This window comes from Moschus berezovskii, chromosome 14, assembly GCF_049115385.1.
Source record: "Moschus berezovskii isolate FMDL1 chromosome 14, NW_MosBer_1.0, whole genome shotgun sequence".
NCBI lineage: Eukaryota > Metazoa > Chordata > Mammalia > Artiodactyla > Moschidae > Moschus > Moschus berezovskii.
Window position 1 is genome coordinate 78,352,787 of NC_142473.1, and position 15,578 is coordinate 78,368,364.

Consider the following 15,578-nt stretch of genomic DNA (forward strand, 5'->3'; position numbering starts at 1 on the left):
TGATGAATTAGATTCTCCAGCCTTCCTGGCACGTGACTGAACATGTTTCCTGACCAAGCAACTTTTCTGTCATAGGCGGGTGGTCCCTTCTTCCCTTCATTTTCACCTGTGAGTCCACGTGGGGACCCTAATGCCTAGATTCAGCATCAGGTTTCCTCATGATGCTGGCCAGCACCACGACTCCGATCCATCAGCAGACAGCCCAAGAAGCAGGGCAGGCTGCACACTGAAAACACGTGGACCACAGGCAGCTTGCCTCAAAGCAGGCCTCGGAGCATCTGACACTGACCATCAGCGTCCTCAGTATAGAAATCAGGTTCCAAGTAGTTGTCAGCTAAACCACTAACTCATGTGGCATTGATGATTCCTATTAAGTCGGGGTCACAGCACAATAATTAACCTGCTATTGTGACACACTGCTGCCTCCATGGCTGGCATGACCTGCCCCCCGCGAGTGGCAGGCCAGTCTAGGCCTGGCCAGTAAGTGGCACCATCTCCTGGACCGTGTCGTGGCAACCCCAGAAGAGTTAAGTGGGCCTTGCAGTGAGCAGAAGACTAGTTGGAGGGCTTCGGAGAAAGCCCCGACACGTGATGGGTCCCTGCCCCACTGGGAATATTTGTTCCTTGAGTTCCGGCAGCTTTTGCTTGGCTGCAGCATATCTGAGACCCATTTGCCTTTTCTGGTCATAAACACTTGCAGTGTTGAATCTGAAGTCTTGATTGCTTTATTTCCTTAACTATTTCTTTGAAAAAGCTGGATGTTTCCATAGTGAGGCATTCTGTTGGTTGACATCTTTCCATACACGTGGCTCCACCCACATGCTCTCCTCAGAGGGACCTAGTCTGCAGCTATCCCCTGACCCCTCCCTCCCATTTTCTCTTTTTCAAGGAACCCCTGTATGAGAGCCCTGTTAGTTTTGTGCTGCTGGAATCCACTCTTAGATACAATGATTCCTGTGTCAGGGGGTCAGAAAGGAAATTATCTTGATGTTTATTCATGAGAGTGGAGCACAGGCTAATGGTGCCTTTTCCAGCTGGCTTGGTAGTCCTATGCCGAATTAGAAAAGCCTTTCTCAGCCTATGGCCAGAGCCCCATGCTGGGCTGGGCCTTCAGCATAACTTAGGTAGTGTTTCTGTAGCCAGCATTACCCCAAAGAGCGTTTTTTCAGATGAGCCAGCTTGGAGCTGACCAGGGCCTGTGTGACCACGTCGTCATCGCCGTTAGTTAGATAATACTCTAATAATCGCTCTCACTTCCTCTCCATGTAATGGTGATATCACAGTCCCTGGACACCAGGGACAGTCCCTGTTCTCATGTGGGCTCCGCAAGTGTGGACGTGCTCAGGCAGGATCCTGGCCTCTGACCCCACTGGTTTTTAACTCTGGACACAAATGCCAGGTTTCTAAAACGGAAGGAAAGATGAAAGCCAGAAGGAAGCATTGAGTATTTTCTGGACCTATTACACGCCTGCTCAGTCGTATCCAACTCTTCGTGACCCCATGGACTGTAGTCCACCAGGCTCCCGTGTCCATGGGATTCTCCAGGCAAGAATGCTGGAGTGGGTTGCCGTTTTCTCCTCCAGGGGGTCTCCTGATCCAGGGATAGATCCTGCATCTGCCATTGCAGGCGGATTTTTTTTTTTTAACCGCTGAGTTACCACATAATTAGATTGCTTAGTTTTTTTAAACAGATGAGGAAACGGAGGTACCTAGAGGATAGTTCAGATCCTGAGATTGGGTATCCCTGTTGTTTGGGGCGGTCTCTGCACCCCCACCGCCAAGCCCTCCGACCCCCGTGCCCCCTCTCGCCGCGCTGGGCTGCGGCTGGAGGGACTGCGCATTCTCAGCCCCTTCACCAGCCGGCAAAACCTTGGGTGCGTGCCTGGAGCCGCGAAGCTTCTCCCCCTGGGGAGGCGGGTGGGCAGGAGGAAGTGGTGGGCCAGGCGCGGGGCTCTGGAGGGCCGCGTGATCAGGTTGCAATTAGCCGCCCACTGCAGGAAGGGTGTGGGCGAGCGCTGTGACAAGCGCCTGCCGCGCCGCGCCTCTGATGCTCCAGGCGCCCCCTGAGAAGGAAGGCGAGCGGCAGCCTGCAGGAGCAGCCTTCGCCGTGGAGACCGAAGGCAGCCTCGCCTTTCTCAGAGGCTGTGGCAGGAAGGCCCTCCCCAGGAGGCTCTGCCGCTCTGATTACTGAGTCGGAGCCTCTGCCCGCCAGGTCCCTCCCTGTTCCCCCTGCCCCCATCTGCTCTTGGATGGGACCATCTGGGAAGGGAATCCGCACCCTCCAAAAAGCCATTCTGGGTGGAGGGCTGTATCCTCCCTACCTAGAGAACGTTTGTGGGGCGGGTGGGCGGATTAAGGATGCCCTGGGGGCCTCCCTAATTCTGGCCTGGACTTTTCAGGCCAGCTTAAGGTGCAAGGAGATCCAACCAGTCCATTCTAAAGGAGATCAATCCTGGGTGTTCATTGGAAGGACTGATGCTAAAGCTGAAACTCCAATACTTTGGCCACCTCATGCAACGAGTTGACTCACTGGAAAAGACTCTGATGCTGGGAGGGATTGGGGGTGGGAGGAGACGGGGATGACAGAGAATGAGATGGCTGAATGGCATCACCGACTCGATGGACATGAGTTTGAGTGAACTCCGGGAGTTGGTGATGGACAGGGAGGCCTGGCGTGCTGTGATTCATGGGGTCGCAAAGTGTTGGACACGACTGAGCGACTGAACTGAACTGAAGCATCCAGCCAGATCTCAGGAGAGTCCTGGAGAGGAGGAGGGGCCCTGGGAAGGGTCTCCCCCAGGCCCTTGTTGCTTAGAGAACACTTTGCTGGAATGTTTTCTCTGAAAACATATCAAGGGATTAGGCACTAATTTTTTCCCTGCACCCTCTCTCTGATGGTAGCTGTTAGCCCCTCTTCACCTGGTGGAAAGGAGCCTAGAGGCAAAAATTGGGGGTGGGGGAGTGTATGAAGAGGAATCTGAATGTGTGGCTTCCCTTTGCTACCCTCCCGGGCCCCCAGTCTGCCTCCTGGAGGCCTCCTCTGCCTGCGGGGAGAGGGGGCAGAGAGAAGGGCTGGCGCACTCTTCCACCCTTGCCCCTTGTCTCCGGAAGTCCCGCGAGGGTGGTTAGGAACCACTGTCCCTATTGGACAGATGCTTCTCTGACGGCCACCCAGGGCCATGCTGGCAGAATCAGCGTGAACACCCACAAGTGCCTAGGCCAGTGACCTTTGCATCTCTCTGGAATTCTCTGACCTATTCTGAGATCCCCAGCTAAAAGCAGAACCTGGTGGCAAGAGGGAACCTGGGCACAGACAGCCCCAGAAGGTTGCAGTGCCTGTGGGGGCAGCCCTCGGAGGAATGGTATGGACGGTCTTCCATGTCGCACCAGCCAGGTGGCTGGATATGTGGTGAGGATCCCTGCCGCAGCTCCAGGTAACGTCCTGCTGCCGAAAATAGAGCAAGCCAAACTCTGCACAGTGGCTCCGGGGAGTTGGCTGGACAACTTCAGGCAAGACTGCCTCAGAGTCACCTCTGCAACGGGCCCATGCCCCACTGAGTGTCACTGAGTTGCCTGGGGGAGTGGAATTAGGAAAGAGCTTTGACACACGGGGCGCTTCCCTGGTGGCTCAGCTGGTAAAGCATCTGCCTGCAATGCCGGAGACCTGGGTTCGATCCCTGGGTTGGGAAGATCCCCTGGAGGAGGAAATGGCAACCCACTCCAGTTTTCTGGCCTGGAGAATTTCATGGACTGTATAGTCCACAGGGTGGCAAAAGGTCAGACACGACTGAGCTACTTTCACTTTCACTTTGACACACCCTGTGTCCCAGCCTCCACCTCTGTCAGATGTACTGCAGAGCCATTGCTGATCGAGCTTGAGCCAGGCTGATGTGGCCTTGAATCCCATCTGTCCTTCCCAGTGAGCCACCTTGTACCCCATCCATCAGACCGCAAGCCTCAGTCTCCTCACTTGTGAAATGGACATCGTGGCAGCCACCTCTCCGAGGTCTTGTGAGGGATGAGATCCTGAATGTGACGTGCCTGATAGTCACATGCTTAGCGGTGTAATTGCTTTAAGTAGAACGTTCCACATGCCCTGCTAGCCCCGACCCTAACCCCTGTGCTGGGCGGGCAGTCCAGCTGGAACTGACAGATGGCCCTGCGACCCCGCCTTTCCCCTTGCCAGGCTCCCTGGGTGCCTGCATCTCCGCTGCACTCAGCGAGGGAGGCCCAGCGGCTTTGGGGAGGAAGGGCAAAAGGGAAATTGTGCACAAGGAGACTGATCCTGTTAGGATCCAGCTGCACTTCCTAGTGTCTCCTGGGAAGGTCTTTAGCCCGAGCTGAAGAGCGCTCCCAGATGCTGAAGTGGCCTCGCATCGAGGCTCTTGGCAGCCTCACCACATGCTCCCCAGGTAATGGGTCTCGTGAAGCCCTCGCCCTGGCCTGGTTCCCCTGCCTCTCCCCCCACCCCCACCCCACCCCCGGGTCAGTTCCCGAAGTTTCCCAGCAGGTCAGTGTGACGCACCCCCACCAGTCACATTGTTTTCTTATCCTTGCAGGCCATTTCTGGGTTCTGTACAGAACGCCTTGGCCTGGAAGCATAAACAAGATTACCAGGCAATCTTGACTCAGGAAGTCTGTTCAAGACAGGGCTTTTATGCCCAGAAATTGTGTGTTAGCTGCAGTGGGGAACATATAAAAAGGAGACACGATCCTTCCTATTACAGACAGAAGTAAACCAGTGTGGCTTTTATTTTCTCCTTCAAAATTAGTTTTTATTCCTAACTACAAAAGGAGTATGTGTTCTTGGTAAGAAATGTCAAAGAAAGATACAAGGAAAAAAAAGAAAATCATTTCTGACTTTACGCTGGAGTTGACAACTCTTCACATTTTGCAGTGGATTTTTTTTCTCTACATATTTGTATACTTGAAAAAGAAGAAAAGCAACTTCATACTGACCCCATCAGTGTGTTTTTCTACTTATTTTGTAAATTGCTGCGTGACATTAATTGTTGTTCCCTAAAGAATTGATGCTTTTGAACTGTGGTGCTGGAGAAGACTCTTGAGAGTCCCTTGGACTGCAAGGAGATCCAACCAGTCCATTCTTTCATTGGAAGGACTGATGCTAAAGCTGAAACTCCAATACTTTGGCCACCTCATGGGAAGAGTTGACTCACTGGAAAAGACTCTGATGCTGGGAGGGATTGGGGGCGGGAGGAGAAGGGGACGACAGAGAATGAGATGGCTGGATGGCATCACCGACTCGATGGACATGAGTTTGAGTGAACTCCGGGAGTCGGTGATGGACAGGGAGGCCTGGCATGCTGTGATTCATGGGGTCGCAAAGAGTCGGACACGACTGAGTGACTGAACTGAACTGAAGGAGTGACAGCATAAAATTGTAAAGATAGATATATCATTATATAACAGGTCTGCTGTCTTAGATAATTCAGTCATTGTTGAGGTTGGAGTTGTTTTTGTTATTGGTAACCGTTGTGTTGATTTTGGAAGTCATGAGAATGGATGGTGGGGTGGTGGTATAGCTAAGAGCCCAGAATTTGGCCTCAATCAGACCTCAATTCAAATAATAAAAGAAGGGGACATCCCTGGTGGTCCAGTGGCTAAGACTCTGCACTCCCAATGGAGGGGGCCTGGGTTCGATCCCTGGTCAGGGAACTAGATCGCCCATGCTGCAACTAAGAGTTTGTATGCTGCAACTAAGGCACAGGCAAGGGAAAAAAAAAAGGAAGTGTTCAATCAAACAGAACAAAAGGCCTCAAATAATAAAAGAAGAGATAAGTAACATTTTTATATTGTGCCAGGCACTGTGTTAAGTGCTTTACATATATTAACACGTGACTTGTAAATCCACAAAACAGGCCATAGACGAGGCATTATTTTTACCTCCATTTTACAACTGATGAAACTAAAGCATTAGCCAGCCCTTCACTTATGCAGCCATCCTGTGGTGAAACCTTTGTGCACATGTATGACTATTTCTTAGAATACATTCCTGAAAGTGGGGTCCTGGCCAGATTCAGAAGGCTATACATATTTTTAAGGCCTTGAATACACAATGTATTCCAGGTGGCTCAGTGGTAAAGAATATACCTACCAATGAAGGAGACACATGAGATTTGGGTTCAATCCCTGGGTCGGGGAGATCCCCTAGAGTAGGTAAATGGCAACCCGCTCCAGTATTCTTGCCTGAAAAATTCCATGGACAGAGGAGCCTGTACAGCCCATGGGGTTACAAAGAGTCGGACACGACTGAGCACCTGAGCACGCATACATAATGTAAATGGCTTACCAGAAAGGTTGCCCCAACTTCTCCTACCAACAGTGTTTGTGTGTATTTGAGAAACTCAGACCATGCTTTGAGCAACACTGATGTGCCAGGCCAGTGTTCTAGCAAATTTGTGTCCGTGAAGGAGAGACTGTCCTGTGCCCGGCAGAGAGTGTAGCAAGCACTCGGTACATTTTAGCCCGTGTTAGCATTGTTGTCACGTGATGTGTCATAAGTAACAAGCCACATATTGAAGAACCTCAGTACCAAGGTGAATGTGGAATGAGGGGTCCTGACAGGGAGTGCTCCAGGCGTTGGAGGACTATGGGATGTAATTTGGGATAGTAGTCATGGTAAGCTTCTTGGCAGAGGGTGCACCCGGAGAATGGGACCGGAGACCCTGAAGTGACAACCTGAAGGCTCATGAACGGTGGAGCCCTAGGTGGCTTGTGTCCAGGGCTCAGGTAGGGAGTGTTGAGCCGGAGGAGAGACAGTGAGAGAGGAAGATGGGCCCAGATCCGATCTGGGAGCTGCCCCGGGCAGAAGGCTCTGGTGGCGCGGAGCCTCTGAGCCTGAGACTTTTAGGAAAATATGTTTATCAGGAGGGAGCAAGGGGATGGGCCTGGAAGTGGGGAGACCTGTGGTAGAGCAGGGCAGCACGCCCAGGCAGAGGGGCCTGGGTGTGCCGCCCAGTGGATACTCTCCGAGCAGTGAGGAGAAAATGTGTCTGGTTTCCTGGTGCCTCGAGTGCTGCAGCAAAAGAAAAACAGACGCGGGACTCAGCCATGAGGTCACCGTGTCTGCCAGAGCGGACGGGAGCCCTTGGCTTCTATCCACCGTCAGACTCCTGATGCCCCCTCACCAAGTCCGGGCCTCAGGGCGCTCTGTTCAAGGAGACAGCACAGCAGGCTCTGACCCACCAGCTGCCCCGAGAGCCACTGCCAAGCCCGCTGCGGGCGCAGGGGGAGCGGGGAGGTGGGCCTCGGGCTGGCTTCCAGCAGGGGGCGCTGGACCTTCCGGGCGGCCCTCCTTCCCAGGCCGGGACCCAGGAGCCAAGCGGCACGCGGCGCTCTTCTGTTCCCTTGCCTCTGGCCTGTGACCCCCAAGCAGGGGTCACAGATCTGAAGCGGGCAGGAAAGGGGCTCTCCGTCCTCCCCATCAGAGCCGCCTGTCCTCTGCAGGAGGGGTGGTAAGGGGGCCTCGGAGAACAAGTCCGATGTTTGTCCCTCCTGGGGTCGGTCGGAGCGCTCCTTTCCTCACTGGCACCAAGGTAGGAGATGCTCGCCCGTCCCCCACACCATCATCCCGCCCCATCCAGGATCCTTCGGGAAAGGCTGCTAGGAATGGGCCAGGCAGGGGGTTGTCCAGGTGTCAGTTCCAGTGCCATCTCGACCTGGGTCTAGAGCTAGCTCCTCTGTTTTCTGCTGTGCGGCCTTTGGCAAACTTCCTGACCTGAGTTTGTCTGTCTGTCAACAGGGTGGTTAATGAATATCGGGTTCTTGTGAATATCGAGTGTGACAGTGTAACTCTGTCTCCGTCTGGGTGGCTGTCATCATCAAATAATGGAGACGGGAGGAAGGTCCTCCACCCTGCGAGCTGGGGCCAGCCTCACTGTGATGGAGACAGAGGGACTTCTGTGTCGATGGGTCTAGAAGCAGGCCTTGGGGGAGAGAGGCCCAGCGTGGCCAAGAGAGGCAGGGAAGAGTCTGTACAGAGGCCACTGTTGGGGCAGGTGGGAGGGAGCATGGCAAGGGACCTGATTCTGGGGTGTTCCCAGGGCTTCCCTGGCTCAGCTGGTAAAAGAATCTGCCTGCAATGAGGGAGACCTGGATTCGATCCCTGGGTTGGGAAGACCCACTGGAGAAGGGAAAGGCTACCCACTCCAGTATTCTGGCCTGGAGAATTCCTTGGACTATACAGTCCATGGGGTCTCAAAGAGTCAGACACGACCGAGCGACTTTCACTTCACTTCACTTCCACAGAGCAGGGTGGGGAGGGAAAGAAGACAGGGAAAGAGGCTGAGAGGGAACAGTGAGAGGAAGGAGAATGTTCTGTTACAACCCTGCTCCCCATCCATCACCCCCACCCCCAACCCCAACCCCAGTGCCTCAGTACAGAGCGCTGGATTCTTCCCACTCGGGCCTGGGAGCAACATGGGGCAGGAGCTGGAAAGGCTGATTGTGTTTAAGGCTAAAAGGTGAGTGAGGCGGAAGCTCTGACAGGTGGCCCCCGGGGGCTGGGGTGGTAGCATCGCAGCATCAGGACTTTCTGAGTCTTGTCTGTCTCTGGCCCCCAGGCCAAAGTCCTTTCCCACACTTAGCTCCAGTTTTTCCATCTGAAGAATACAGGGTTGAACCAATTCAATTTTTTGTAGCTGTTTTGACCACAATTCACGGTTAAAAAAAGAAAAAGGTTTACACACACATTTAACTAAAGCTTCACGGAACAATCCTTTATTACACTTCTGTCCTCTGATGTTTTCTGTTGTGCTTCATTAAAAAATGCTGGTCATGGCCCTCCCTGCTCTGAACACTGACCTGGCTCATCTGGAAGGTTCCTTCCTGCTCTGGCAGCCAGCAGTTCTGTTCCATTTCCTCTGGCCTCATGACCCCCATCAGCTAAGCCTTTGTGGTTTCCTTCTTCATATCTTCACACAGTAACCTCAGACGCAGGAGGGAGCCCCTGGACGGACAGCTCTGATGTGAGTCCCCCCTCAACCTCCGTGGGAGGTCCTGGCGCGCCCACTGTCCGGCTGGGCACTGCCTGCTCTGTGTCTGTGGGTGGGGAGGGTCACTGGTGCCATCACCATGGGAAGAGGAGGGGGTGTGAATGGCATCCGCGCTTCTCTCCCCACCCCACCCGACTGCTTCCCCGGGGCCAGAGGACGCCCGTCTTCTCTCTGGAAAAGTTGTTGGGAAGTGGAACTTGGTTCCTAGATGGAATTCCAGGCTCTTCCCCAGGCCCAGCCTCTTCACCCTGAACCTGCTTCACCCTGAATTGCTCTCTGAAGGTCCAGGAGTCCCATCGTGGGAGCTGCTGATGGACGATGAGCTGAGCTTTGGATTGACAGACCTGGGTGCAAACCGTAGCTCCATCTCTGCCTGGCTGTGTGGCCTTGGGAAAGTTCCCTAATGTCTCTGAGCTTGTTTCCTCAGCTAACTCTGGGAGATGGCAACCCCCGTCTGGGAGGATAAACTTAAGGCTGAGATGATAGGTACAGTGCTTTGTGCTTGTGCCTGGCACGAGGGAAACTCAGTCCTTTTAAATCCCATCCCCTTGGTGTCTCTGTGGGGGACTGGCTAGAGAAACGGCAGCTGTTGCTGCCCTAAGGAAAGAAAGGGGAGATGCCTTCCAGGGTCAGCTATAGGAGGGGCAACATCAGAGAGAGGCTGCCTTAGGGCGGTGGTCCTGGGAGTGACTCCCCATCCCCCACGTGTGCGGGGTCTAGGCTGCAGCTGGCGCCTCGTGTCCACTGGGCGGCCCGAGACGGTGTCCGAGCAGGAACACAGGCAGGGACTGGGGAGAACGGCTTCTCTGGGCCCCCAGAGTGGGTCAGGAGCGTCTCACAAGGCTGCCGCTGTGTGTCAGCTCAAGGCCAGGCTCACCGCACACCACACCACGGGGCTTCGTTTCAATCCTCGTTCTTCAGAATCCATTTAAAAATTCACCCTCCTGCAGGGCGAGGAGGAATTCTCATAGTGTGTTCTCTTGGAACAATCTGGTTCAATCCTCGTAACTCACCTGGGGTAGAGGATGTGCTGTGCTGTGCTTAGTCACTCAGTTGTGTCCGACTCTTTGCGACCCCACGGACTGTAGCCTCCAGGCTTCTCTGTCAATGGAATTCTCCAGACAAGAATACTGGAGTGTGTTGCCATGCTCTTCTCCAGGGGATCTTCGCAACCCAGGAGTCATCTCCTGCATTGCAGGCGGATTCTTTACCATCTGAGCCACCAGGGAAGCCCAGGTAGAGGATGGGGCAGGCCTAAGTCTTCCATACTTACAGGGTAGGAAGAAGAACTTTCTAGCAGACCCTGGAAGCGGAGTATCTAAGCTGGCAGTCTTGATGTGTTGTTTGCCTGTTCCCCTGATGTCACCTGTTACTGAGGCAGCATGAACGTCTTTGTGGGTTATCCTCAGAGCCCATCTCACTTTGTTTTTGATGCCATCCATGGTGATAACTGTTGAAAGATCTATATCTTGGCTCAGATCTGACTTATCATGGCTCTGAGCCCCGCTGGAGATAGGCACGAGGGTACCTCTGTTTGCTGGGACTGCTGTTCCCAGGCAGCTGCTTCTCAGAACATGAAAATCCGTTCCTCCCAGGGCTGCTGGGTGCACTGGCTCTTGATTGCTGTAGACACTGGGGCTCTACCAGCCAAGGTGACTTGCCCAGGGGGCACACAGCTCCAACAGCAGAGGTTAGGGGCCCTTCACAAGGCTGCCATATGCAGCTGGGACTTGACACTGCCTGGGGAAACCATTGACCCCCTTACCTGTGTGTTCCTGGCCAGCTCCCGCTGCCCTCTGCTCTGTTTTGCCAATAACCAGAGAAACTCCTTCCAAGGCAGCGGCTGGCTCTTTAACCTTGGAACATAAATAAGTTGCTGGGGCTTATTTTAGGGGGCACATGGTCTGGCTCGTGGTTCAGTAGAGGCTGTGAAATTTCTCAGGATCCGAGGCTGCCAGCAGTTTTGTGCTCACTGGCCGGAGGGATGTCTCGGGGCCTCAGTTTCCCTGCCTGTATGTGAAGGGCAGTGCCCGCTGGACGCATTCTGGAGAACCTGTCCTCACAGAGGGCAGCGAGGCTGCGCTAAAGTCCAGGCCTGGGTTCTGTCCTTATTCTGTCCCTGCCTTGCTGCTTGCTATGTGACCTTGGTCTAGTTTCCCCCCTCTCTGAGCCTCTGTTATCTTCTCAAAAGATGGCAAAGATAGCAGTGCTTTGCTGAGGTCACAGAGGGGAGACTACTTGGCCAAGCTCTGGGGCCACAGATCGTGCATTATTTCATCATTAGCCACGGAGCGATTCCCAGCCCGTGGGCCCAGGGGAGGCTACGCTTAGGCCTGCAAGAAAGCATGTGGGTGGGGGCACTGCTCTGGTGCTCCAGTGGCTAAGAATCCAAGCTCCCAAGGCAGGGGCCTGAGTGCGATCCCTGGTCAGGGAATTAGATCGCCAATGCCGCAACTAAGCGTTCACACGCCGCAACTCAAGATCCCGCCCGCTGCCACGGAGATCAAAGATTCTGTGTGCCAGAACCAAGACCCAATGCAAGCAAATAAACGTTAAAAGAAAGAAAAGCGCACAGAAAGGACTGAGCCACACACCCTGGGCTGTCAAAGCTGTGTCAGGCAGCAAGCCCCCAGCAGGGAAATGCGTTCCTGTTATTCACATCAGCGTAGCCGGGCCTCGCAACCTGGGCAGAATCCTTGGGAGGTTTCCCTGGGCTCCGGCTTGCTCCCAGTGCCCAAGACTCTCCCTGTCCCCAACTCCAGGCTGGTGCTCCCTGGGCCTCATGCTGGGAGTCGGGGCTGTCAGGGTGCCTCCCCCGGCTGGGCCAGCCCTGCCGTGCCAGCTCGGGCAGCCAGCCTGCCAGCAGCTGGTATGCCACTGCCCTGGGTACAGTGAGGCCCAGATTAGACAGTGAGCTCATCGGGACATGAATGGGGCCGCTGGGGCAGGGGCACTGGCGGCTGAAGATCTGACTTGGGGATATCACTGGGGATGTCCCCGGACCCTCTCCCTTCGTCCCGCTGTCTCTCCGCGTCTCCTATGCACACACCCAACACCCTCTCCCGTGGAGCTTGCTGGGGATTGTCATGGCAACCCTCCAGCGAAATTATCAAGACACTTTTATGCTCACAGTCGCACCAGACCAAGTGCTAATTCTGAGTGAGGCAGAAGCAGCTGGTGGGGTGCTGAAGCCACGGGCTTTGTGCGGAGGGCCCTCTGCGGGGTAAAGGGGGCCGTGGCGGGAGGTGAGAGTGGGTCCAGGAGACAGGACCCCCTGGGGAAGGCCCTGTCACTCGCCCGCCGCAGCCGACTCCTCCCCGCCCCAGTGCCGTCCTCACCCACCTCCCTCACCTGTCTCCCCCGGATTCATGCACACACACACACACACACACAGAGGTGAACAAGTACTAGTTGAGCCAAAATACACCCAGAGTACAGACTGACCCAAACAGCAACATCTGGAATAGCCATGACCTCAGTCAGCATTTAGAGGCCTGATACCCCCCCGGAGAGACTTCTGACTGAGCCTTAGGGCACAGCCAGCTGACCCAGGCTTCTAGCTGGCGATGGGTCTCTGCCAGTGCTGCAGGAAGGGGCCAGGCCTTCTGGTCAGGAAGCAGAGAAGGGACCTGTGACCAGCACTGTCCTGCCCTGGTCCTTCCCACATTGCTGTGTGGCTCCCGTGGCTCCCCGCCTCTCTGCATCCCAGGAAAGACACAGCATCCCTGGGCCCTTCGGATCTGGACCAGGTACCGCGGGCTCCCGTGGATACGAAGCCCTGCTAATAGCTGAAGAACTGGTGGTTGCTATTTTTAAACCCTGGCTCTGCCCAAAAGCCAGAGTGTGGGTGGGGATGGTGGAGGAGGTGATGGCATAAGCCCCTCCCTAGGCTGCTGCCATCTTCCTCCCCATCTGCTCCCCCAGCAGCGCCCTCCCTGGGGGGCAGCCCTCCCCCCTGCAGCCTCAGCCCGGGCTCCTTGCCACGCTCTGGCCCCAGAGGAAGCATCTCCCTCCTGCAACTGGGTCCCTTTATCAGCACTTCCTTCCGAGGATTCTAGACTATCAGAGTTGGAAGGGTCCCCAGGAAAGCAGAGTCTAGCCTCTTCACTTCAGATGGGAAAACTGAGGCTCACAGTTGGGAAGCAGTGGTTTCCAGGCTGCAGGATACGTGGAGGATGGAGCTGAGGCTGCAACCTGGGCTTCTGACTTCTCGTCCGGTGCTGTTCCCATCACATCAAAGGGATGGTGTTTGGAATGGATAGCTAGTGGGGGCCCACTGTACAGAGCAGGGAACTTGGCTCAACATTCTGTAGCAACCTAATTGGGGAAAGAATCTGAAAAAGAATAGATACATGTATATGTAAACAAAGAAAATTTCAAATAGAAAAAAAACACTAAAACTGGAAAAGGGTGGGGGGATGTTGAGATGGGGTGTTGCAGGCCATGAGCACTGATTTCTGAGTCTGGCAGACCTGGCTTGCGTGCCGGCTTCAGCACTTTAACGCCAAAGGCGACCCCAGTCAGCTGCCAAGTGCCTTCAGTCCTCGTCTGTAAGATGGAGTGAGAGCGGGGCCCCCTCGAGGGCTGCTGTGGGGTGACTTGATAGGCGTGTGCGGAGCACTGCTTGCACATGGCAGGCGTTTCCCCAGGTGGCAATCTCTGCCCCCTCCCACCCCGTGCAGTCCCAGGGGCGCAGGCCTGCTGAGAAGAGGGGCCACCCCGTGCTCCAGGGTGGCCGTGGGGGCAACCTAGCCTGTCCAGGAAGGCAGCCTACACTGACAAGAGCAAATACGTGAGACGGCCTTGCAGAGAGCAGTGCAGAGCGACTGAGCAGGGCCCTTGCAGCGGGCGGACGGGAAGTCTACAGCGAGGAAGCAGGCTCGGAGCTGAGACTCCGCAGGGCAGGGACACAGACGGTGTGGCCCCCGCCTCTCGGTAGGTTCAGGTGGAGCCTGGCTAGGCCCCGTCTCTACTCCCATTCTAATCATCTCCCTCCTTCTGGAAGCATCCTTCTCCCAGCTTCTGACCCGTTCTCCTGGTGGCCACACTCTTACCCTGTTGGACATTGGTTCCCTGAATCCTTGACTGGCTCATGCTTCTCTCCGTGTTGGCTGGTCCAAGCCCCTCTCTGTCTGGAAGGAGGGTTTCTACCTGTTTCCCTATCCACACCCCGGCGACTCCCAACTGCCCCAATCCGCCCCCCGCCCTCGTCTAAGTTCCAGTGTCCCACTTGCCTCTCCACGCAATGTCTAATGGCTCTCCTGGTTGGGACAATCCAAGTCAGTGTAAAAGAGACTCCAACATGGAGTACTGTAAAAGTATTCAGTTGATGGCTATCTCACAAAATAGCTCCACAGGAAGTGTTTCGGGTCGGTGGAGAGCTCCGATCCACAGGGTCATTTGGGGATCTGGGCTGATGATGGCACTGTGGTCTTTAGCACGAAACCTCTGGGGCTTGCAGCCAGTATGAGGGGAGGAACACGGAAGTCCCGGGCAGGACTTTCCTCGTAAGCAAGTGAGACCGGAGCCTGACTCCTGCTCACATTCCCCAAATGAAAGCTCAGACGTGACTCCGACGAGCAGCAAGGGGGCTTCCTGCCCTGGTGGTGGAGGAGGTGCTCTGAAGGGCGGCCCCCTCGTCCTGTGTCTCCCTGGCCCCTGGCTTTGCCCTTGGCAGTTCTCTGTGGGTCTCGATTGCCACCCCACAGGATGTTGAAAGTCTGTCCTCCTTGGGTGCTTTTTTTTTTCTTTTTAAGGCTGGGACCATCATGGGCTTTTCAAGTCCGGTCTTGCAATTTTGTTGATAATAACAGTCCCTTCAAAAATGTAGTAGGCTTCATTCAGTTCTTTCTGCTTAGTCAGTTCCATGTGCAGTAACCATACCCCAAGTTCTGTTCTTTTATTTTTTTTAAACTTTTTATTTTGTTTTGGAGTATAGCCAATTAACAATGTTGTGATAGCTTCAAGGGAACTGTGAAAGGATTCAGCCATACATATACATGTATCCCTTCTCAAAGTTCTGTTCTTCATGGAGTTTTTGTCTGTGTTGCCCAACCTGTCTCTTTCTCTCCCATTTTAAATGAAAGTTACCCTAAGGACATCTGAAACAACAGACCTGGAGGGATGACAAGGCAACCCCCCTAACATTATACTTTGCCGCAAGTGTGATTCTGTTATTCGGCTTCCTGTTTGTTGTAATAGACAGGCTTTGAGAAAGGCTCTGAGCCCTGAGGTCTGATCACCTGCCATTTGTCCAAAACCCAGTTGGTTTTTCCAACCCTGAGGATAGGATGATTTTCCACATTATCTCCTTTTCTGTCCATCTCTCCGTGTAAACGAAACTAGCCAATCTCTTGTAATATCTTGCTAAAGGCAACATTGAGAAGGCAACACATGCAAATGTTTTTGGCTCTTTCTAACCTTAGCTCTGGAGAAGGAAATGGCAACCCGCTCCAGTGTTCTTGCCTGGAGAATCCCAGGGACGGCGCAGCCTGGTGGGCTGCCGTCTATGGGTCGCACACAGTCGGACACGACTGAAGCGACTTAGCAGCAGCAACCTTAGCT

At 54.4% G+C, this 15,578-nt stretch overlaps 1 long non-coding RNA gene across 2 annotated transcripts in view; it reads left to right on the forward strand.

Moving 5' to 3' along the window:
• The first annotated feature begins 8,942 nt into the window (after nucleotides 1-8,942).
• The window catches only part of LOC129554771 (uncharacterized), a 33,046-nt gene continuing 26,410 nt past the window's right edge, over nucleotides 8,943-15,578 (forward strand). For both annotated transcript variants that reach the window (XR_016039052.1, XR_016039051.1), the window contains exon 1: nucleotides 8,943-8,987. This is a non-coding gene — a long non-coding RNA (uncharacterized LOC129554771). The remainder of the gene's footprint in view (nucleotides 8,988-15,578) is intronic.